The 18457-nt window shown below is 34.6% G+C and overlaps 1 protein-coding gene across 4 annotated transcripts in view; it reads left to right on the top strand.

Annotated features, from left to right (window-relative positions):
• The window catches only part of LOC113107602 (adhesion G protein-coupled receptor L3-like), a 109320-nt gene that overhangs the window by 16272 nt on the left and 74591 nt on the right, over positions 1-18457 (top strand). The window lies entirely within an intron of this gene.

The following is an 18457-nucleotide window of genomic DNA, read 5'->3' as shown; positions in this document are numbered from 1 at the left end:
GATGAAATGTCACAAAACGAAACAAAAAAGATATTATTTATTTTTGGTTTTATTCACATATCTCGTGTGTCCCATAATTTATGTGCTGACACTTTTGTTTCCTTGGCAGCTTATTACATTACCTTTCGAAAAAACTTGATAAAATAGTTGGATGCGATGAAAATGAGTTGAGTTTTAATTAGTTTTCTCACAATAAATTAATTTATGTTAATTTCACTGTCTGTGAATTCTAGTCTTACCAATTTAATTGCATTTAATTATTTTTTTAAATATTGAAAGTCTAGATCAGGGACAAGGGTTAAAGAAATAGTTTGACATAAAAGGCTTCTGAAAAGCAAAAATATAAATAATTAAGGCATTGTAACGTGACCTTCACAAAAAGAGAAAAGGCTGCATTAGAAAACTGCTTAAAGTTGGAAAAAACATCATCGTGTTTCAAAAACATCTATTGCATGTCATTCTAACATCTGACAGAATGTTTTAGAGACATATAGCAGATGAGAAAATGATGTCTTCCAGATAAAAATGCATATTTACATTTTCAATCAGGAGTTTAGTCCCTCAAAGCCTCATTTTCATTCATTTTCAAAGTGTGTCTCATCTCACTAAATTGCTGCACAATTGTATGTCATGTTGCAGTATTTTAAAGACAAATCAAAAAACAAGTTCATAATATTCCTTCTGGATTGAAGAAAGCACATTTTACATTCGTCTGTAGCATTATGTATTCATGCAAGATTGTATTTGTGGTTGTATTTTTCATGCACAGATGTTGCCATAGTCTATTATCAGCGATTCTGTTTGTTATTTTACGTGTTTGTGCATGTGAGTGTAATGTGTGGCTCATGAATGTGGCTTTTGTGTGTGTGTGTGTGTGTGTGTGTAAGAGAGAGAGAGAGAGTGAGCGGAGTGCTTTAGAAGTAGATTGTAGGACATAATAAAAGATAAATCAGAGAGACTCAGTTGTATTGGCAGTATGAAGAGTGAGCCAGAGACAGACACAGAATATATTATGAGCAAAGGCTAGAGGAACTCAACCCAACACACTCAATGTGTGTATGTGTGTGTGTGCATTCAAGATTAATAGTGATTTCAGCATGCTGAATTCTGAATTATTGAAACGGGGGGAAAATGAATAAAGATTTATGACTCTTTGAGGCTCAGAAAGAGTTTTATAAACATGCCTTCTATCAGAGCAAAAAGTCACCAGCACCATCATTATAAATCAAAACTAAGTTCTTCTGCTGTTTAGTGAGAAAGAGAGAAAGAGCGAAAGAGAGGGAGGATGGGCGGGGCTAGGGGTGAGGCCAGATGGAATCTGATTGGCCCATTCAGTGGCCCTTTGATGACACGTTATTGGCATCGAAACGCCTAACCAGTCTCGATCGATCCAGTCTGAAACATCCAGAATTCGAAAAAAAATTAGGGATGCAATGATATGAGAAATCGAGTGTATACTTATAAATTGATAATTATTTTAATGTTTATTAAGTAATTATAAATGGCCAGCATTGCATTTCATTAGTATTTGGTCCAAAAAAGATAAAAGAATATTTTGTTTTAAATTTAATTTAAGTTTTATTAAATTAATAGTGTTTTATAAACATTGCTTTTGAGTAAGCATTACATAATGCAACTGTGATTTAAATATATGTAAATAGAAATGAACATGCACAAAGAAAAATATCCAATATCAGTTGATATGAAAAATATAATTTGATTATAAATGCTGAAGCTTTATTTGTTGTGTCTTAAAGGGTCAATTCACCCTAAAATTTATATTTTGTAAATGTACTCACCTCATGTCATTGCAAACCTATAAGAGTTTATTTCATATTCAAAACACGTAATAAAAGTATGGTTGAGGTTCTTTTTATTATATTTGATGTGTTTTATTATATTGTATGTATATGCATTGATCAATGTTTATGTGTAAATAAAAGCCTAAGTTAAATCCTCAGAAGATACTGAATTAAACCACCCAGTTCATATGGATTACATTACATGCAAAATCTTAAAAATCTTGGTTTTGTGGAATGCCAATGGATAGATACAAATGATGACAGAATATTAGAAATATCATCATTTCTGTTTCGAAGATGAACAGATGTCTTATAGGTTTGCAGTTCCTGGCGAAATGAGTGCATTTGTGAAATTTGTGCATTTGTGCATTTGTGAAATTTGTGCATTTGTGAAATGTGAGCATTTGTGCATTTGTGAAATGTGAGCATTTGTGCATTTGTGAAATTTGTGCATTTGTTAAATGTGAGCATTTGTGCATTTGTGAAATTTGTGCATTTGTTAAATGTGAGCATTTGTGCATTTGTGAAATTTGTGCATTTGTGAAATGTGAGCATTTGTGCATTTGTGAAATTTGTGTATTTGTGAAATGTGCATTTGTGAAATTTGTGCATTTGTGAAATGTGAAATTTGTGCATTTGTGAAATTTGTGCATTTGTGAAATGTGAAATTTGTGCATTTGTGAAATTTGTGCATTTGTAAAATGTGAGCATTTGTGAAATTTGTGCATTTGTGAAATTTGTGCATTTGTGAAATGTGCATTTCACCAAATGTCCACGATGGTGCATTTCACCAAATGTCCACGATGCATGAAAGCTTAAGTTTTTGTTCCCTTATTGTGAAGAGGGAAACAAAAAACGAGGTCAGTGCATGCCACCAAAAATGCACTAGGAGGAATGTGAGGTATAAAAAAAGCAGAGATGGAGTGATCGAGATAGGAAGAGACACAGGGAGGAACGGAGAGAGCGAGATGGTGGGGGAATACATGGTCGTGTCTTTCTAATTGTGTGTCATTACTGTGAGACTCCCTGATTTGAGAGAGAGAGAGAGGTTGCTGCTCTCATTACTGGACACACAGCGCTGCAGGGGTTGATGGGAGCTCGTAAGGTCATGCCATGCCAGACATGGAAGCATTTCTGTGCCATAATTTATAGCCAAACTCTACCATCTATGTAAGACACCCCGCAGCACAATCGAGTCAAAAACTGCCATATGGCATTACAGATAATCAGAGAGAGAACGAGAGTGACAGCAAGCGAGAGGGATCGCATATCGACACATACAGGAACACACTCGACTTTACTTGGTCTCAATCAAATGTGGATCCATCGACAGTATTCACTCACTTCAGCCACACTTGAAATTCAGCAGCACTGCATTAAATAACAACACGTCGCATTAAGTGGCATAGCGTTTAAAGAAAGACAACCCAAGCGTTTGATACAGTAGGTTTTAAAGCGGTCATTCACCAGAAAATGAAGTCTGTGAACCTTTGATATAAAAAGAGTTTCTTAAACTATGAAAACAAACTGTAACATTTATGTGTCAGAACTTCCTGCCCCTTTAGAAAAAAAAACATTAATGCATTAATGCAAGGTGTACATTAATGCATTGCCTCTTATGACATTTACACACCAACGCCAGCTGTTCAGTGTTCAGATACCATATCTGCTTACCTTATCTAAGTCGGATAGATTGTTTTTGAACACTAAGTATAATAAGGGGAAGTCGGTCAGAAACGGTGCTCTTCCTGACTGTGTGTATTAGAGTCATGATGGTCTTATTGTCCAAAAACATACTACTTGACCAGTTTATGTAGGCTAGATTTTTCTTTTTTGCTTCAGTGCTTTAATTAGCATGCAACAGTGTGCTGAACTTTATCACAATACAAGCCTGCTTAATGCATACATTAATAAGCCAATTATTTTTAAGTTATTGCTAATTATTGCTATTTCACCTAAATAGTATTTAGATGCATGCTATACCTGCCAAAGGATCCAAAATGATGGCTGAAGATTGTCATCTCTAAAAAATAACAGTGTTGGATTATGTAGTACATATCTGGTACTCTCGGTGTGAATGTTCTGCACAAATTGACTTGCAGCCAACTACAGATTGCACACAAATCATGGGTTCTTTAAGGAATGAGTGAATAGCAGAAGTCCTGACGGTCATCCTCAGATACCCAATGATTAATCAGCATTAGAGTGGACACACATTGGTTATGCTGAAGTAGATAATTAGGTCATTAAGAGATTAAGATTAGCATATGGTCAAACGGATCATGCTAAACAATGAAATAATTGAGGAAGCATGAACATATTCTGCTCTGTAAAATCAAAACGAATCACTTAAAAGAGAGAGTTCACCCAAAAATGAAAATTCTCGTCATTTATCACTTTCAAACATAACATTTAATTTCTGAGCTGCAGAGATACAGTATGTGTATAAACCACAATACAGTAGTAAAATGTTGGCTATTTTGAATATGCTTTTTCGTAAACACTCATGAAATATGCAAGAAGCAACATTATATCATGTAAAGTGTTTTTCAATATATCTTTTGTTTTTCACTGAAGTAACACAGGTTTGGATAGACATGAGGGTAAACACGATGACAAAACTCTCATGCATGGGTAGAATATTCCTTTAAAAAAGCATGCAAACAGATATTTAAGTCAGCATCATTATCTGAAGTAAAGTGGAATAGTGTGTCTTTTTTATTTGTCGAAGCACTAGTCACATGCACACTCCCATATGTGCATATACTGTACACATGATCGATTGGCAGACTGACTGTTTTCTTAGACACACAATCATTTGACCAGATCTCTACTGGAAGAATAATCGCATGCTTAGTTGATCACACATGCACACACATGCTCTTTACTGGTACTGTGGACGTATTTCCATATGTCCCTGTTTATAATGTGGGACATCTGCTCGAAAGCCTCCTGTTCTCTTTAGTTAAGCAGCCATCAGTCACTCAGACAAAGAAAGAGAGAGCGTTTAAGCTATGCGTGTGTTTATGTGAGTGGTGTTGTTGAGTGTTTATGTAAGTTTAATGAGACAGTGGCTGTATAGTGCTTTATTTTTAATAAGGTGAAGATGTTCAATGGAGGCAGAGCCTACATAACAACTCTCTCTCTCTGTGTGTGTGTGTGTGTGTGTGTGTGTGTGTGTGGGAGAGGGAAGGGGACGGATGCATTAAGCTGCTGTAGGAGGCTTTAGCTGCGCGCCACATGTGTCTTCTCAAGAGTATTGTCACAGGATTTTTATCCTATGCTGTCATGCCTCTGTTACACATTGCACTGCCTTGGGCGATATCTGAATGTTGAGAAAGTAAACTGCCTTAAAATACATTGTTAAAGCTCAATTTCTTTGTAATATGTCCAACAGTGTACATTCTTAACACACTGTAATTTTCAACACATCTCATATTATTTATTGTGTTTAATAGCACTGTGGCGGAAATTATTGTTGTTATTATTATTATACGTTTTTAGAAAATAGTTGACAAACTTGATTCAAAATGATGCACTTTATTAAAATTCTGTAAGTTACATTTGCATTGGTCATAATAGTATAATAATGTACATTTTATATTGGATTTCATTGTTTAAGATTGAAAGTCTGCAACAATAATAAAACTAAATTGGTATGGATAAAAACTTAATTGAAACAATTATGAAATGTCAGTGCACTTTTAATATAATTTTCATTTGTGACATAAAAAACTAACTAACTAAATTAAAGTTTATGAAACACCCACGCTTTCTTTTTTTGTCAGATGATTGAATTGTTACATGGTCAAACAAACACAACAGTCAATAATCTCTATTAAATATTATAGATTTTTTTTTATGAGTGATATGAGATATGAGTGATCATTACATCTGGGTTCAGCTGGATCAGTTTCTCTGCTTTTTGAGCTGCAAGACCTTAAAATAGTCCTTAATTTCAGAAATATTCTGTTAAACATTTCACGGTTTACTCATTAGTATTAACTCATTTAACATTCCTCGCACAGAATATATTACATAAACCCCTTCACTAGCACACAATCTGTCAGAGGTACAATCACAACATGTGTTTTTGTGTTTATCTGTAGCATTTTTATAATTTTTATAATTTCTGTTTTTTTCTGTCTCTCAGTCTAGCCGTCTTTGAGCACAAGAACACATCCTGTGCTGAATTCTCTCAGTTGGTTTGGAAAGAAAAACATTATTACTATTTGATAAGAGATTATAAAAATAAACATATTTTCCAATAATGTGCAAGGATGCACGGGAACACCAGTGACATTTATAAAGAAAATACACAGAGTAACTTTTGATTTTCTGGTTATTTTTTAATTGTATCACTGTGTGCAACAAAAGTGACCTTTAGCTGTTAAATTAACATTCTCTTTGCTTGCTCTGTGTGTGTCAGTAGTCCTATCATACACTTTATCTCAAGTCTTGATGATTTATTACCCTGATTTATGGCCTGATTTATGGCCGTACAGTCCGTGTAGATTGACAGGTAGTCAGAAGTGTGCATGGTCAGTTTGGATTGATTTATGACTATAAGGCCTGTCAGTCAAAGCGGTTGCCATGCCACTGGGTCCTGTGACCCTTGATTGACATGGCAGAGGTGTGTAAATCAAAAGATCAAAGAGATCTCAGATTTGACTTGTGTTGTGTTTATTACTGGATATATGATGGTTGTATCTGTAACCAGAGCTGTGGGGGGGGGGGGGTTTCTGTGAAGTTCCTTTCTGGCTTGTTGTTCACACCTAAAGACAGTGGGGAGGTGTTTGGGTTCTTCCTGGGGGGAAAAAAATGGCGGTGCAAAAGTGAGGGTTTTGACGTCTTGGCAGGATCAATGTTTGTTTAATCTTTATGGTGTTGATACCTAGGCACCAACAGGCCACATGCTCCCCGTCTACAAACACATTTGAAAAGGAGGACGATGTCTGGTGTCTTTCCAGGTGAGAATTTCAAAGAGTGAGAGAGACAATTATCTAAATCATCAACTAACTAAGCCGCTGAAGAGATAAATAATTGAATGTTATCTGGAATTAATAAAATCAAACAGGCATTCCTTAATGTTAAGAAAATACTATCCATAATATGTGATGTGTAAAAGGAGTTGAAATCTCACGCTAATTTTAAAACCAACTCTAAACACACACACACACACACACACACACACACACATTGGTTTTCCATGTTCTATGGGACATCCCGTAGACGTAATGTTTTTTAGACTGTACAAATTGTATTTTGCATCACCATACATCAACCTTACACTTAAACCTACCCCTTACAGAAAATGTCTTTCATTTTAAGATTTTCAAAAACACTTCATTCTGTATGATTTATAAACTTGTTTCCTCACGGGGACAAAAACAATCCCCAAGGATTTTGGATATTGCCATCATTGTTCCCCATAACATGGGGTATACCTGAACCACAAACAAACACAAACACACACACACACACACACACACAGACACACACAGTAAATCTGAGTAAACTAAATTTTATTTATGAGCAAATTCGTATTTGTTGTTTTTACTTTGTGTTATGTAAGAAATGTTTTAATTTAATAATCTAACCTGTAGTATGTGTACTGTAAATGAACAAATATACATTTAGCTTAAACTCAGTAAAATAATTACACTTACCATTTTAAACATGTCTAAAAGATTACACATTGTGTGTCACTAAAGCAAGGCACACTGTCTATTGTCTTAAAAAATGTTTAAATAACCTGATGACGAGCATTGTTTCTTTAGATCATTTACGCACACAAGTGCTTTTTTCGCACGAGTAGAAAACTCTTTGGATGTGTTTGCCAAAAACATAATTTCTACATCTTAAATGCATGACTGAACTTTTCTCATTCGACAGACATACTATTTTCTAATTATTTCCCCGGCCTATAACACGTGGTGTAAATGTTCTTACCTAGAACAGAAAACATACACTTTGACTATTTGACTATTTTGTAGGCATCATGTAATGTGAAATGGTTTACAAAAAAAATTTAGCATCAGCAGCTGTGATTTTCAAAATGAAAGAAATGTACAAGCTAAGGATGTTTCAACTATTATCATCATTTCCTTTTGACTCTGATAAACTGGTAATGAATTTTCTATGCAAGTGACACGATATACAGTTCTCATACTATTTGTGTAGATAGCTGTGCTAAAACATTTATGACTATTTTTGCATGCCAGCAGATTATGTCAAGGGTGTTTCACATCTAAGAATCACAATGTTTTTTAAATGACATTTTTCTTACACCTCAAGATTTAGCCATATCAAGATTTTGGACGGCCGTTCACAATTTGTTTGTTGGACTGTACGTTTTTAGGTGATCTCTGTGTGGTGTCATCATAATAGGAATAAATGAAAATTAAGAACTTATGTTACAGTTTTTCTCTTCGAGATATTTCTTTTAGTGCAACTTTGTGTCTGTCCAAAAAGTGTGATCACATGAAGCATCGACACAACAAAAAATTAAGTCTAGCTGTTTTACACTTAAAACTATTACAACCTAAACAAATGAAACGGTTCCACTGAAAGATGCCCACTCGTTTAAGTTTGAGCATGTTAAAGTTTCCACACTCCTGTGTAGAGATAAATTTTATCCATAACCTTTTGTGTATTCACGTGACCAAATCACTAAGAAAGAGAGTATAGCAAGAAAGCAAATGTTTACAATGCATATAAAATTCAGAATACAATTGTTAAAAAAATTATGTTGATTTGTAAATGGTATTTTTTTATTAATCCACTAGATTAAGTCATCTTGTTCAGATAGCAGATGAAACTATTCACATTTTGTTTGTTTGGCCGTTTTTGTTTGAATACTCCTGTAAGTTCATGCTAACTCTCACGTGGGAAAGAGAGCAGGGTGAGCACATCCTATTCATTTAAGAAAAAGTATTAAACATTTGACCAAACTTTTTTATTATTTTGACAAAACACAACAACATTAAAGAATGTTATCCGTTCCTATGGCCATCTTCTTTGACTCAAATAAAGCAACATCTCTGGTGTACGCAAGCATCTACAATGTGTGTATGTGCTAAACATCTGTTTCTCCCACTTCTGCCAGATTTGTTAGATGGGCTTTTGTTGTAATACAGACACATTTGAGAACTACGATGTTCTCACTTTTGTAATGGTTATAGAAAAATTCAAAAATAACTCTTGCATACGGAGCAAAACTGACTAAAAAAAATCACTGAATTAAAAAATGCAAAAGTGTGTACGGCATTTGACAAAACAGGATTTTAGCTGTAATGAGCACATAAGACAAAAATTGTCAAAGTGTGACTTGTAAATATATTCTATTTTATTTTATTTATTTATTTATTTTTACCAGAGATAGTCGACTGATCTGTTTACATGTTGTTTTGCCGTTTTCTGATGAAGAGTTTTCTCTGACTGTGGTCAAACATACAGTGCCTGTTCATAGGAATTTTTACAGCATAAAAATATCGCCCCTACATCTAGAGCTCTTGTTCATATAGCTGATGATGATGTTCACATTTTTATTTGTCGTACTCGTTAGTTTCAACATTTCTACTGGACATTAAAGAGTAGGCCTATGTGTACCCCCTTTATGTCAGAAGCATTAACATCTACTGTGTGCTAAGAATTTTCTGCTTTCTCCACTTTTGGTGGATTTACTAGAGGGACTATGTGACCTTGTTGTAATGTGATTACGTTTAAGATCCATATGATTGCACTAAACCCCCTTGAATAGGTTATAGACATACTCTTTTATACAGGAAATGTTTCCACAACAGAAATATGTATCAGAATAACAAATACCTAATTTGAAAATATGAAATCCTCTCTTCTAAACTATTGTGAAAACTTTTAATGTTGATCCGGCCCACCAGCCGTGTATCTTTTTCATTGTTTTTTAGATAAAGACTATTCTCAGAGTTTGGTAAACAGGCAAAAACATGAACAAAAAGTAGTACAAGATGATTAAATGATTGTCAAGAGACTGTTTAAACTGAGATTGTGATGCACTTTAGAGCTTTTTCTGGTCTACCAGTGTCACAAAGACACAAAATTTTCAATCAACTTGAAAATGAGTTCTGCCATTTTCTGTTCTGACTGTTACACTTAATACAAACCCGTCTATTACACTTAAAGTTAGACATTAAAAGTCATGGATGCCACAGGAACTATTTCCTTTCTCTGTTTCTCTAAACATCACACTAAATAAACCAGAGATCACATGTAGAAAGAATTCATTGAAAGGGGCATGTTTTAGTCCATTTTAGATGGTCTGCACCAACACATGTTTTAGATGTTTTAGGTATTCATCAGACTAACAGGTTTGATTCGGGAAACACACACAACTGGAACTGAGTGTTGTCATGTCTTTATAATTGATCTACTTTTACTTTTAAAACAACACAGTGTGAAATTATGGTCTTCGACAGCATGGGCCCCTGAAATGTTGTAGTATATCTTTGTTTTCACAAAATATCTAAACATTTATCTATCTTAAAATATTAGTTATTACGTGTTTACAAAGTTGTCATGTCTGACGTTTACATTTTTAAGAACATCTGATATAGTTTATCATCTTTTAAATTTTATAACGTATATTTCACCAAACCTTGACGCCTGAAAAACGGGTTTAGCATCAGTCCACATTTCAGTTGTTAGCCAGAAAATGCAAGTGAGCCGATATTTCATTACCGAGATAATCTACATGATGTGAAACTAGCTCACAGTTACATTACAGTTTTGGGTTCTAGTTTATGTTGAATAGTGTTTGTTACTGCTCCAAATGTTTAACACCACATTACTCCATTGTGAAGATATGTACTGTACAAAAAGTTTTTCACTGTAGTAGTCCCAACTCTGAAACCAGACCAAACAAAAATGAGCTTGAGCCTTAGTTGAAGCAGAATTAAAATGTTTTCTTTTTATCTTTCCATGATTTGTGCGTGTTGTTCTGAACCACTGTTTCATTTTTAACATCACAATCGTATTGTATTGTCATGCATGATTGTAAAGAGTTTTGTGTGTGTCAGTCTCTGGATTTTTTTGCAAACAGAACTGCTGTAATGTTAGCGAGCTCTTTGTGTTGTCTGCTTTACTGTGTTTATATACGTCAGAATTCTTTAAATTTGCTCGGTTAAAGTATTTAACACCGTTTTGGGTAATGTGTGTGTGTGAATATAGAGGATCTTTACAAATATGTTTTCTTGAAATAGCCATGTAAAACTCTGAATCGAGACTTCTTCTTTTAAATATAACATTAACACATTTTTCATGAGCTCAGGCCCATTGTTTTATAAACCACGAAAGATTAAAATGTGATTCAACATTTTATTTCAACAATACATTTTTGAATATACATTCATACACTGAAGTAGTGAAGAAAATGGTCAAATTGGCATTGCTAACAAACAGTAATAATGACATTACAGGTGGTCTAGCCAGAAAAGAAAATCTCTACAGGCCAGCATGTTTTGTTCTAGTATGTAGTTGACGTAAGTTTGAACAATTTCACATGTCATGGAACCATAATTTTTTGAAACCAACAATGTACATAAATCTGTTACACATGTATTAATACACATTAATAATAATTATAGTTCTTGGCCGATTTGTACATTATTAAATTATATTAGTGGTCATCACAAACTTAAGGCGTAAACAAAAGTACCTTGCAACAGTGTGCTTTAGATTTACTAGAAAGATCATTTGAATGCTTTGGTCGCAAGGAAAACATACATTGTTTAAGAGAAAATAATCTCACTGAATGTGCTAAAGCATCCAATGTTTTAAGACTACTGAAGGTGTCACATCCTTGTTTGTTTCACACCTGTGGGCTCCTACCTACATTCCAAGTGTGATATTTAAAAAAGGTTTAGGGGCATATAGTTAACCACAGAAGACTTTCTGCATGCTCCTGTTACAATGACTGCCGCAGCTCCAAACAGTCCTGAAACATCTAGAAGAATTATGTGTGACACACCGCCAAGAAGTTCTGCTGAAATGAGAGAGGAGCTGACTTTTGCACCAAGGAAAAATTAAGGGAAGAGCATAAGAAAGGTTCTCATTGAAGATGAAGATTTTGTGAAACAGGATTTCACTGTGTCTTATGATCGTGTGGGGAGATTTGTGTTTGACAAAGAGTTGCAGATTGTGAAGCTCTACGTTTTGGAATCTTATGAAGAATATACATCCGAACGCACCTACCTGCTTTTGACCACCGTAGACTGGGCATACTTCTACAATCAAATTTGGAGAAACTTTAATATGGATGAAAACATCTGGTACATTTTCCAATGGGATGGTACAACGCCTGGTATGCGGTACCATGCAAACAAGCCACCAGACTACATATCCATAGCATCCTGTTGGAACAAAACGCTTCATGACCAGAATTATCTCATGCAGATAAATAAACGTCGGGAGGACTTTGAAAACAAACTTTGACTCTGATGAGTCTGATCGTGACTGGCCCCTTCCTGAGGTCAACTCTTACGAATGCTGCAAAAAGAGACTATATTTTGAGCAATGTGACATACCCATGTTGAACACAATTTTTTCAATGATAAACAAGCTGTTTCAGTCAATTTAAATTTATTTTAAAACCGAATGATCAGTCAGATAATAGTGTATTCGGTATAACAAACCTGAACAATGATGTTGTAATGTTTCTTTTTCAGTGTTTACTCACCCTTCTATGTGTTCCTAGCTCTATGTTTAATAAATGGCTGTCGGATTAAGTTTTCCCAATACACAATACATTACCGTTACTTGAAACAAGTGTCTTAACAAAAATCCTAATAAACCTCGTAATCTTTAATCCAAATATCTTCCAGTGAAAATGACAGAATTCTCTTTGGTGACATAAGCTAGGCTTCACCGGTCTAAACACATCCCTAATTAGGCCCCCTTCACCCTCCTCCACTTTTAGAGTGCAACACCCCCATCTCAACAACCAACCAAGCAACATTTGAAACGTAGAAACAAGACCACCCCTCGTGACTATGGCTAGTCTTCTTCCCCTGTGAGCGGCTGACCTCATAAACTCTGCAGTTATCGCAGGTTTTCCTAGATCTGCGAACAAGGGGTTTTACAGCACGGTCAGCGGAGCTACTGCAACATCTTGTCGATCAAAACATCATCTACGTGGACTGACAGAATCAGCTTCAACAATCTGCAACTCTTTGTCAAACACAAATCTCCCCACACGATCATAAGACACAGTGAAATCCTGTTTCACAAAATCTTCATCTTCAATGAGAACCTTTCTTATGCTCTTCCCTTAATTTTTCCTTGGTGCAAAAGTCAGCTCCTCTCTCATTTCAGCAGAACTTCTTGGCGGTGTGTCACACATAATTCTTCTAGATGTTTCAGGACTGTTTGGAGCTGCGGCAGTCATTGTAACAGGAGCATGCAGAAAGTCTTCTGTGGTTAACTATATGCCCCTAAACCTTTTTTAAATATCACACTTGGAATGTAGGTAGGAGCCCACAGGTGTGAAACAAACAAGGATGTGACACCTTCAGTAGTCTTAAAACATTGGATGCTTTAGCACATTCAGTGAGATTATTTTCTCTTAAACAATGTATGTTTTCCTTGCGACCAAAGCATTCAAATGATCTTTCTAGTAAATCTAAAGCACACTGTTGCAAGGTACTTTTGTTTACGCCTTAAGTTTGTGATGACCACTAATATAATTTAATAATGTACAAATCGGCCAAGAACTATAATTATTATTAATGTGTATTAATACATGTGTAACAGATTTATGTACATTGTTGGTTTCAAAAAATTATGGTTCCATGACATGTGAAATTGTTCAAACTTACGTCAACTACATACTAGAACAAAACATGCTGGCCTGTAGAGATTTTCTTTTCTGGCTAGACCACCTGTAATGTCATTATTACTGTTTGTTAGCAATGCCAATTTGACCATTTTCTTCACTACTTCAGTGTATGAATGTATATTCAAAAATGTATTGTTGAAATAAAATGTTGAATCACATTTTAATCTTTCGTGGTTTATAAAACAATGGGCCTGAGCTCATGAAAAATGTGTTAATGTTATATTTAAAAGAAGAAGTCTCGATTCAGAGTTTTACATGGCTATTTCAAGAAAACATATTTGTAAAGATCCTCTATATTCACACACACACATTACCCAAAACGGTGTTAAATACTTTAACCGAGCAAATTTAAAGAATTCTGACGTATATAAACACAGTAAAGCAGACAACACAAAGAGCTCGCTAACATTACAGCAGTTCTGTTTGCAAAAAAATCCAGAGACTGACACACACAAAACTCTTTACAATCATGCATGACAATACAATACGATTGTGATGTTAAAAATGAAACAGTGGTTCAGAACAACACGCACAAATCATGGAAAGATAAAAAGAAAACATTTTAATTCTGCTTCAACTAAGGCTCAAGCTCATTTTTGTTTGGTCTGGTTTCAGAGTTGGGACTACTACAGTGAAAAACTTTTTGTACAGTACATATCTTCACAATGGAGTAATGTGGTGTTAAACATTTGGAGCAGTAACAAACACTATTCAACATAAACTAGAACCCAAAACTGTAATGTAACTGTGAGCTAGTTTCACATCATGTAGATTATCTCGGTAATGAAATATCGGCTCACTTGCATTTTCTGGCTAACAACTGAAATGTGGACTGATGCTAAACCCGTTTTTCAGGCGTCAAGGTTTGGTGAAATATACGTTATAAAATTTTAAAGATGATAAACTATATCAGATGTTCTTAAAAATGTAAACGTCAGACATGACAACTTTGTAAACACGTAATAACTAATATTTTAAGATAGATAAATGTTTAGATATTTTGTGAAAACAAAGATATACTACAACATTTCAGGGGCCCATGCTGTCGAAGACCATAATTTCACACTGTGTTGTTTTAAAAGTAAAAGTAGATCAATTATAAAGACATGACAAAACTTAGTTCCAGTTGTGTGTGTTTCCCGAATCAAACCTGTTAGTCTGATGAATACCTAAAACATCTAAAACATGTGTTGGTGCAGACCATCTAAAATGGACTAAGACATGCCCCTTTCAAAGAATTCTTTCTACATGTGATCTCTGGTTTATTTAGTGTGATGTTTAGAGAAACAGAGAAAGGAAATAGTTCCTGTGACATCCATGACTTTTAATGTCTAACTTTAAGTGTAATAGATGGGTTTGTATTAAGTGTAACAGTCAGAACAGAAAATGGCAGAACTCATTTTCAAGTTGATTGAAAATTTTGTGTCTTTGTGACACTGGTAGACCAGAAAAAGCTCTAAAGTGCATCACAATCTCAGTTTAAACAGTCTCTTGACAATCATTTAATCATCTTGTACTACATTTTGTTAATGTTTTTGCCTGTTTACCAAACTCTGAGAATAGTCTTTATCTAAAAAACAATGAAAAAGATACACGGCTGGTGGGCCGGATCAACATTAAAAGTTTTCACAATAGTTTAGAAGAGAGGATTTCATATTTTCAAATTAGGTATTTGTTATTCTGATACATATTTCTGTTGTGGAAACATTTCCTGTATAAAAGAGTATGTCTATAACCTATTCAAGGGGGTTTAGTGCAATCATATGGATCTTAAACGTAATCACATTACAACAAGGTCACATAGTCCCTCTAGTAAATCCACCAAAAGTGGAGAAAGCAGAAAATTCTTAGCACACAGTAGATGTTAATGCTTCTGACATAAAGGGAGTACACATAGGCCTACTCTTTAATGTCCAGTAGAAATGTTGAAACTAACGAGTACGACAAATAAAAATGTGAACATCATCATCAGCTATATGAACGAGAGCTCTAGATGTAGGGGCGATATTTTTATGCTGTAGTTATGCTGTAAAAATTCCTATGAACAGGCACTGTATGTTTGACCACAGTCAGAGAAAACTCTTCATCAGAAAATGGCAAAACAACATGTAAACAGATCAGTCGACTATCTCTGGTAAAAATAAATAAATAAAACAAAATAAAATAGAATATATTTACAAGTCACACTTTGACAATTTTTGTCTTATGTGCTCATTACAGCTAAAATCCTGTTTTGTCAAATGCCGTACACACTTTTGCATTTTTTAATTCAGTGATTTTTTTAGTCAGTTTTGCTACGTATGCAAGAGTTATTTTTGAATTTTTCTATAACCATTACAAAAGTGAGAACATCGTAGTTCTCAAATGTGTCTGTATTACAACAAAAGCCCATCTAACAAATCTGGCAGAAGTGGGAGAAACAGATGTTTAGCACATACACACATTGTAGATGCTTGCGTACACCAGAGATGTTGCTTTATTTGAGTCAAAGAAGATGGCCATAGGAACGGATAACATTCTTTAATGTTGTTGTGTTTTGTCAAAATAATAAAAAAGTTTGGTCAAATGTTTAATACTTTTTCTTAAATGAATAGGATGTTCTCACCCTGCTCTCTTTCCCACGCGAGAGTTAGCATGAACTTACAGGAGTATTCAAACAAAAACGGCCAAACAAACAAAATGTGAATAGTTTCATCTGCTATCTGAACAAGATGACTTAATCTAGTGGATTAATAAAAAATACCATTTACAAATCAACATAATTTTTTTTTAACAATTGTATTCTGAATTTTATATGCATTGTAAACATTTGCTTTCTTGCTATACTCTCTTTCTTAGTGATTTGGTCACGTGAATACACAAAAGGTTATGGATAAAATGTATCTCTACACAGGAGTGTGGAAACTTTAACATGCTCAAACTTAAACGAGTGGGCATCTTTCAGTGGAACCGTTTCATTTGTTTAGGTTGTAATAGTTTTAAGTGTAAAACAGCTAGACTTAATTTTTTGTTGTGTCGATGCTTCATGTGATCACACTTTTTGGACAGACACAAAGTTGCACTAAAAGAAATATCTCGAAGAGAAAAACTGTAACATAAGTTCTTAATTTTCATTTATTCCTATTATGATGACACCACACAGAGATCACCTAAAAACGTACAGTCCAACAAACAAATTGTGAACGGCCGTCCAAAATCTTGATATGGCTAAATCTTGAGGTGTAAGAAAAATGTCATTTAAAAAACATTGTGATTCTTAGATGTGAAACACCCTTGACATAATCTGCTGGCATGCAAAAATAGTCATAAATGTTTTAGCACAGCTATCTACACAAATAGTATGAGAACTGTATATCGTGTCACTTGCATAGAAAATTCATTACCAGTTTATCAGAGTCAAAAGGAAATGATGATAATAGTTGAAACATCCTTAGCTTGTACATTTCTTTCATTTTGAAAATCACAGCTGCTGATGCTAAATTTTTTTTGTAAACCATTTCACATTACATGATGCCTACAAAATAGTCAAATAGTCAAAGTGTATGTTTTCTGTTCTAGGTAAGAACATTTACACCACGTGTTATAGGCCGGGGAAATAATTAGAAAATAGTATGTCTGTCGAATGAGAAAAGTTCAGTCATGCATTTAAGATGTAGAAATTATGTTTTTGGCAAACACATCCAAAGAGTTTTCTACTCGTGCGAAAAAAGCACTTGTGTGCGTAAATGATCTAAAGAAACAATGCTCGTCATCAGGTTATTTAAACATTTTTTAAGACAATAGACAGTGTGCCTTGCTTTAGTGACACACAATGTGTAATCTTTTAGACATGTTTAAAATGGTAAGTGTAATTATTTTACTGAGTTTAAGCTAAATGTATATTTGTTCATTTACAGTACACATACTACAGGTTAGATTATTAAATTAAAACATTTCTTACATAACACAAAGTAAAAACAACAAATACGAATTTGCTCATAAATAAAATTTAGTTTACTCAGATTTACTGTGTGTGTCTGTGTGTGTGTGTGTGTGTGTGTGTTTGTGTTTGTTTGTGGTTCAGGTATACCCCATGTTATGGGGAACAATGATGGCAATATCCAAAATCCTTGGGGATTGTTTTTGTCCCCGTGAGGAAACAAGTTTATAAATCATACAGAATGAAGTGTTTTTGAAAATCTTAAAATGAAAGACATTTTCTGTAAGGGGTAGGTTTAAGTGTAAGGTTGATGTATGGTGATGCAAAATACAATTTGTACAGTCTAAAAAACATTACGTCTACGGGATGTCCCATAGAACATGGAAAACCAATGTGTGTGTGTGTGTGTGTGTGTGTGTGTGTGTTTAGAGTTGGTTTTAAAATTAGCGTGAGATTTCAACTCCTTTTACACATCACATATTATGGATAGTATTTTCTTAACATTAAGGAATGCCTGTTTGATTTTATTAATTCCAGATAACATTCAATTATTTATCTCTTCAGCGGCTTAGTTAGTTGATGATTTAGATAATTGTCTCTCTCACTCTTTGAAATTCTCACCTGGAAAGACACCAGACATCGTCCTCCTTTTCAAATGTGTTTGTAGACGGGGAGCATGTGGCCTGTTGGTGCCTAGGTATCAACACCATAAAGATTAAACAAACATTGATCCTGCCAAGACGTCAAAACCCTCACTTTTGCACCGCCATTTTTTTCCCCCCAGGAAGAACCCAAACACCTCCCCACTGTCTTTAGGTGTGAACAACAAGCCAGAAAGGAACTTCACAGAAACCCCCCCCCCAC

This window comes from Carassius auratus, chromosome 1, assembly GCF_003368295.1.
Source record: "Carassius auratus strain Wakin chromosome 1, ASM336829v1, whole genome shotgun sequence".
In the NCBI taxonomy this organism is placed as follows: Eukaryota; Metazoa; Chordata; class Actinopteri; order Cypriniformes; family Cyprinidae; genus Carassius; species Carassius auratus.
The sequence above is the reverse complement of the archived record's forward strand: the minus strand, read 5'-3'. Positions and strand labels throughout refer to the sequence as shown.